General features: G+C 44.5%; 1 protein-coding gene and 1 long non-coding RNA gene across 2 annotated transcripts in view; both read right to left on the bottom strand.

Moving 5' to 3' along the window:
* Positions 1-1,736, bottom strand: part of LOC147241433 (cadherin-7-like) — a 117,647-nt gene extending 115,911 nt beyond the window's left edge. The window contains exon 1 of the mRNA XM_086190719.1: positions 1,193-1,736. The gene's annotated coding sequence lies outside the window, so the exon portion shown is untranslated. The remainder of the gene's footprint in view (positions 1-1,192) is intronic.
* Positions 1,737-2,604: 868 nt separating this feature from the next.
* Positions 2,605-6,270, bottom strand: LOC147241432 (uncharacterized). Its single transcript, XR_015110886.1, has 4 exons — positions 5,931-6,270; positions 4,683-4,734; positions 4,433-4,566; positions 2,605-4,340 (listed from the first exon to the last, which is right to left on the bottom strand). It is a non-coding gene; the product is annotated as an uncharacterized LOC147241432 (long non-coding RNA).
* Between the last annotated feature and the right edge of the window lie 535 nt (positions 6,271-6,805).

The raw sequence follows: 6,805 nt of genomic DNA, 5'->3' as shown, positions 1-6,805 counted from the left end.
GACAAACCAACCAATCTTAACACCCGACGCTTGGATGCGAGTTCATACTCACAGCGAAGCCTTATTTATAGCCGTCTAATCCACAGCCTGCTAAGAGGCAGGTGACAGTATGATTCCAGTAACTAACTGTCACCGGGAACAGATGACCAACCCTGACTGGCCAATTCCAGCTCTCAACAAGGTATCGATCTCCCCAGCGGACATCTAAAGAAAACATGTTGCTGAGAGCTGTCATCACATATGTCGGCGTTTTAGAGGAGCGCTGCACAAACAGCGAGGCCAGCAAACGGGAGCAGGAACACGGTGAACAAGCCATACATGAACGGCATCTGATGCAGATGAAAACTATCGGCGGTGACACAGGGAAATGCCCTCACCAGAGGTCAGGTGGATTCTGATGCTGGCTGCTTTTTTTTGGGGGGGGGGGGGGGTGAACATTCACTGCACTGTGCCGGCTTCTTAAATGCTGGAGGAGCAATGATTCAGAGCTAGTGACCTTTTTCACACCGTGATCTTGACAGTGGGATCCTGATTTATCGCTAAACTGAATTCCATTTAGCGGCTGGTCTAATTCATCTTATCTGCACTGTAATTGCACAAAGACATTTCCCCACCAGATAAAAATTTCCTTTAATTTGCTTTTACTTTATTTTAATTCTTTTATATTGATAGTCTTCCTTCAGCATCAGGAGCACTGGCTACGTTTTTTTCATGAGGGTTTTTACATGACGCCTGAAACATTTCTGTCGTGTCGCAACCGTGGAATATTTTGAGTGTTTTCTGGCTGATAGTGGAGGAAGCTGAGCTCAGAACAGAGTTTATTTCCTTCGCTGGAGGCTGGAAAACATGTCGTAGAACACTGGATTGCAGTTACGTGCTGCAAAAATGTACTGTGAAAACTCTGCTACTGTTTAACAGTGAAGGTGATGAAGGTGCACACATGCCTGCAACACCTCAGCGGTGCAACTCATCAGAATACCAGTCAGACCGTGTCCTACTGAGACCTAAATCAGATTAGCGGCGGTTATTACGAAGCACCTCACCACACGATACGCATCGTGATATATTGCAACACGATGAGCGATTTACTGAATTTCAAAGAAGAGTTGAAAATACAAGTCTCTGTTTAACACCTGGGTATTTTAATAAAACCTACATTGCATTATATTGATAATTTAGGATTGCCACTCACGGCTGCACGGTGGTGCAGTGGTCAGCACTGTCGCCTCACAGCAAGAAGGTTCTGGTTCGAGCCCCGGCTGGAGCACGGGATCTTTCTGGGTGAGTCTCCATGTTCTCCCTGTTCCTGCGTGGGTTCTCTCTGGTACTCCAGCTTCCTCCCACAGTCCAAAGACATCAAGAGGGGACGAGGCTGATTGATACTCTAAATTGACTGTAGGTGTGACTGTGAGTGTGAATGGTTGTCTGTCTCTATGTGCTGGCCCTGTGATGGACTGGTGACCTGACCAGGGTGAACCTGCCTCTCGCCCGCAGCCGCTGGGATAGGCTCCACCCCCCCTCGATCCTTAACATAGGAATAAGCGGAAGACAATGGATGGATTGCCACTGCAATTTAAGAGAGCGGTATTTACAAAGTTGCAGTCGTACAGACGCCCTAATGTAGCCGCCATAACATCATTTTGTCACTCACTGAACAGCAACACACTGACGTATAGCTGTGATGTATATTTTATGTACCGTTGATACTTGGGGTGTCAATACAGTACTGTGGAACAAAATACTGTGACGTATCGCAGTACTGATTGTATTTCACAGGCCTGATTTAGATTTAAACTATTTGAGAATGGCGTTGGCGTTTTTTCCCTCAATCACCCTGATATCAGATATATGCCGTCCGCGTTAATGTAGTCAAGAGTTCCTCTCTTCAAGGTTCCGCTGGTTCTGCAGAGCTCTACATGCATTTCACTGCGCTGAGTTCATAAGGGTGCAGAGAGCCCGGCATCAGAGGGAGAAGAGGGGCCTTGATGTTCAAGGGACAAGGCCGGGGAGTTGACGTCCCCCCGACTCCGCCGCCATGATCAAAATACAAAAGCGCGGCTTATTTGCATACGCTGCATCAAAACATTCCCCCTCGGTCCACATACGGGGATTTGGACAAATCATCCAGGAGAGTGATTACATGTTCATCGGATGCAATGTAAGAGGGTTGAGGGATCAAGTGAACTAATGGACGACCTAATCACGGGGGATTGGCCGTATCGATTCACATGGTCATATCCTTATTGTGTGTCAGGCCACAGAAGCTGCAGGCGGATACAATCTCTCGCTGGCTGAAACCAACGTATTCAAGAAACCCTCATTCAGATTACACTAATTTAGCCCATACCTCTCCAGTTCCCCTGAGGGTTAAATAGATTACGGTGGGGGAGGGGGGGGGGCATTGCAATCTTGCTGACTTGCAGCTTAGAACTTGTCTCCTAAAGGGCTGGACTTGGGATAATTTACTGTAACAGGTTTTTATCAACCCTACTTCCTTTTTAGATACTTGTATTTTTTTTGCTCATATTTCCTCTCTGCAGCACACCTTCGCTTGCACACTCCGTATATAAATTGTGTTAATCCTCATTGATATACAGTGTGTTGAAAATGTTGTCATGCTTGCAGATGCAATTTTGCACGCAAGCAAAATTATGACTTGGTGGTTGGTGACACGGGCTGCCAGCACTGCAGAGACAGTCATTCTTCAAGGACAATCTTCTGCATCTGAGTGAATAATCAATGTTTCTGAAAGTTTATCATGAACTCGTGGCATCTTTCATATAACATCAGGCGATATCAGATCTGCAGGGCTCACGCGGACGTAAAGCGACATTTATTCTTCCTTCAAGTAGAACCCTTGACGGATGGGAAAGAAAAGGAATAAGGGGAAATACTTGAGATTGAGAAGAGGTGTAGATAACAGACAAGTACAGAGGTCATTCTCAGCAATTTCCCTCCAGATGCGTCACAGCATGTTCTGAGAGAGAAACGTCTCGCTGCAGACAGACATGTTCATTCACCTCAGTCGACTGAGACGGCATCCTGATCCGAATCCTAATGACACACCAACCTGCTAGCATTCAGCGCTCTGTGTGTCACGGAGAGCAGGAAAGCCTCGGCGGCTCAGCTCGCGCTCCAGTCTGCACCCAGAGAAAATATCTACGTAACCGTTTCATCTAGTCAGCAGAAACATTACACCTAAGAATCACGCTGCATGGATGTATTTCTTGTCAAAATAGATTTCGCTCATGGTTGCAATTCATTAGAAATGTTTAAAACTTCACTAATTAAAAGTTCGATATTAATAATGCATCAGTGTAAGGGGGAAAGGGCCAGCAAAGCAAGAAAGTCAAAGAAGAATCACCCCACTCTGAACTCCCCTCCAATCTACAGAGCTTTGTGTTTTTGAATGTACAAGTTGGACTCCACCATATTTCCAGCAGTCATCATCTGATAATTGCAGAGTGGACAAACTGCCCCCCGCCAATCAGCACTAAATGCCGAATCAAGTCAAGACTCCCCGGGTTCAAATTTCCAGACATCTTGGGAGTAGTTTGATGGTTTCCTTGCTTCTGCCATCGAGGTCACAAGAACACACCGAGCACCAGACGCTATTGAAAACACGCCAAGCCATCATATTAATGCCAAACTTAAAATAACACTTCACCCCAAATTGATCATTTGTTGACTGGTTACTCAGTTAGATGTCATGAATTCTCGTAGACGTTTTTTCTTTCCCTTGCATAAATTCTTGGTAAATGCAGAATTTTGATAAACGTGAGCCTTGTTGCTACTTGTTGCCGAAAGACTAACAACAGTCAGACTCGACAAAATGGTAGATTCAGACTCAAATGCATCACCCTGTATGATCCTATTTGCTTTTCTCCATTTACCAGAAAATGCTTTGATTTGGGCTGAAAGCTGAAGTGTGAGGTGCCAATGCGACCAGCTTGCGCGCTCAGTTGAAAAACCAAGCTGATTCCCAAGCCTACGCATAGATGCCAGCGGTCCTGGTCTTGGAGAACAAGATCCATTTCATGTAGGTAGTTTTTAGCTCAGCTCCACCAGAACCCAAGTGTGAATAACTCATTTAGGATTTTCAACCCCGATGGTGTAGATGTAGAGCCCAAAACTACGCAGTTAAGTTGTTTTTTTAGCTCTGATCCGATGGTTTGTGGATTACTCAGCATACAAGTGAATGAAGAGGGTTGGGATGGTGAGAGACTGTCAAGGGGTGTTTGGTGTAGTTTTGCCGTCTCAGACTCCAGTTGCTTCCCAAAGCGTTGTCTGGATTCTCCAGGAAGATCTGGTTCTGGTCCTCAGTGAGTGCTCACCGCTCCCTACAGGATAGGTTTATGCATTTTAGTGAATCAAAAGTCCTCAAGCCAACATGTGGCCTCCTGATCTGCTGCACGGAGGGAGACTAATCCACCTTTCAGGCTCTGCAGAGGGCGAGTTTCACTGACTTGTTCCGCTGCTCCTCTTGGCATTCACACTGGGCTGGAGCTGCTGCCACACCTGGGAAGGTTGGCCGAGCAGGGGCCACGTCCAGACCTGAATCTACACCTACAGTTGGTGCAGTGACAACAAATACTTCCTTTAAGTCACGCAGCGGGAAAACTGGTCATGACTTTAAAAAAAAAAGATCGGAATTGATGAAGAACTGATGAAGTGATATTTACCCAGAAATTCAAAAAGGTACTACAGCCCACTTTTGAAGTACATTCAAGTGAGCTGTAATAACGGAGACGCAGAAACAAAAGGTTACATTTTTGAATGCTTTGCCAGGGTGGCATTAATTTGATTATTAGACTGAAGATTAATGGTTAGTCTGGAGGAGAAGGAGAACGGTTTGAAAAGACACTTCTAGAGAGGGAGGGAGAAGAAAAATATGTGATGATGAGCCAGGACGAGAGAGCAGAAGAGCGTGTGCAGTGACGAAGAGAGCAGGAGGAGAGGAAGGGAATGAAAAGGAAGAGATGGAATGAGATGTGAGGACGTGTGGAGGAAGCAGGTGAAGAGATGAACATGTGCTGAGAGGAAAGAAGGGAAGAACAGAAGGAAAGACGAGCAGAGGTGCCCGGCTGCAGATGCAAGAGAATATTATATCATCCAGATATTAGTGGGGTTTTTTTACATCTTAATTTCATGATGTGAAATCTTAATACTTTGATTTACATCTTCTTTCAGTTGAGGACATTTTCAGGCATAAATGAGAGGAACTGAGATGTAGAAAAGAAAACTATTTCCTAAAAGAAAAGAGAAAGAAAAAGAACATAATGTGAGGCGTCGTTTCTTCTATTGGCCAAATATTCAATTCAGGTTATTGAACATCGCATTTTTGTCAGCTTAACATTCAGTGTGAACTCACCTCCAGCAGAGTACGACAACAATGTTTCCAGATTAGTAATGCTTCTGTTTATGCTAAATTCACTCTTTGAACAAGTTCGACTCTTCAGGTGGCAGGAGGGGAAAATTAGTCATCCTCCATATGGCCTGTGTTATGTATTCAGAACGATGAAAACAGTTGGAGAACAATTCGATACAAAATAAGATGTCAGCACAACAGGATACTAAATGATGTACAGATTTTAACTCACTTTATCGCAAATGGCTTAGAAAAATACTGTGTGTAGCTGCTACACACGAGGGAATTATCCCAGGGGGAGCATGTACCCGGACAATAGCGCTACACCCATTTTGGGCTGAACACGTCGATGGAAACAGCAGAGGATATAGTGCACTGCTCTGTAGCGCACTGCTCTAATGAATCACAACACAAACATCCACTTCCCGCAGAGCTTGACAGGTCAGGCAGAGCCAATCTGGAAATTTCTTGCTGGTGGTGCTTTTGTTGGGGTAAAGTAAGTCTGCAACAGTTAAAGAGCCAAGACTCAGGTGTTAACGTAAAAAGTGATTCATTGGCAAACCTGAGCGTGGACACGATGAATGGCAGCGACAGATGAGGAGCAGGAAATGGAGGTCCGCGCAAACAGTCCAGGGTCAGAGGACGGAATATTCAGGAGCAAGATGAGGTAGAAACAAAACAAATACACCCAAAAAAAAGTTAAGCAAAGAAACTGTTGGATGGCTCTGATGTTTGGCAACAGAACAAAGGAGAAACAGAAAACTACTCACTGACGATACACACCTGAGACACATTAGGGCGGGGCTGACCAGCGAAAAAGAGCGGGAAAACTAAACCAAGACAGGAAGTGAAAGCAACGAAGACGGAACTACAAAATAAAACATGAAATATCCAAGATCTTAACAAATACTTGCTCTCTTGCTCTAACTAAAGTGAGGTTGTACTCTGAATTCTGATCTGACAAATCTAGTTAGGCACAGAAAAATGTGTTTTGCATTCATCTGCTCATTTCAAGAGGAATTAGCTTTGGAAAATTGGTCCCTCACAAAATAAAACAAAAGTGTTTTGACAGCAACAGCAATTTCCCTATCATAAAGGCACACACGCTCACATTTTTTAAAAATATTTTTTCTGTATCCATCCCCGTCCAAGCCCATCAGGCCACAGACGGATCCGACCTCCTTACTTGTTGTTTTCTTGTAACATCTCAGTAGATTCCATAATAAATATCTTACTGTATTACCAAGGCTTGAAACTAGCAACTGAACCATTAACTAGGAGAATATTTACAGGCAATTCTCTTTTTGTTACAAGTCAAGTCTCCCTCTGCTGGCCATTAAAAGAAATGCAGGTGACATGAAGGCCCTTGGATTATTGGTTTTGGGCTGACAACGTGAGGACCAGTTGCGGCAAGGAAGAGTTGGACATGGAATATTA

Source organism: Aulostomus chinensis, chromosome 21 (genome assembly GCF_037954235.1).
Source record: "Aulostomus chinensis isolate RoL2024-O1b breed Wild chromosome 21, RoL_Achi_v1.0, whole genome shotgun sequence".
In the NCBI taxonomy this organism is placed as follows: Eukaryota; Metazoa; Chordata; class Actinopteri; order Syngnathiformes; family Aulostomidae; genus Aulostomus; species Aulostomus chinensis.
Note: the sequence above shows the minus strand (reverse complement) of the source record. Positions and strands in the feature narration are given on the sequence as shown.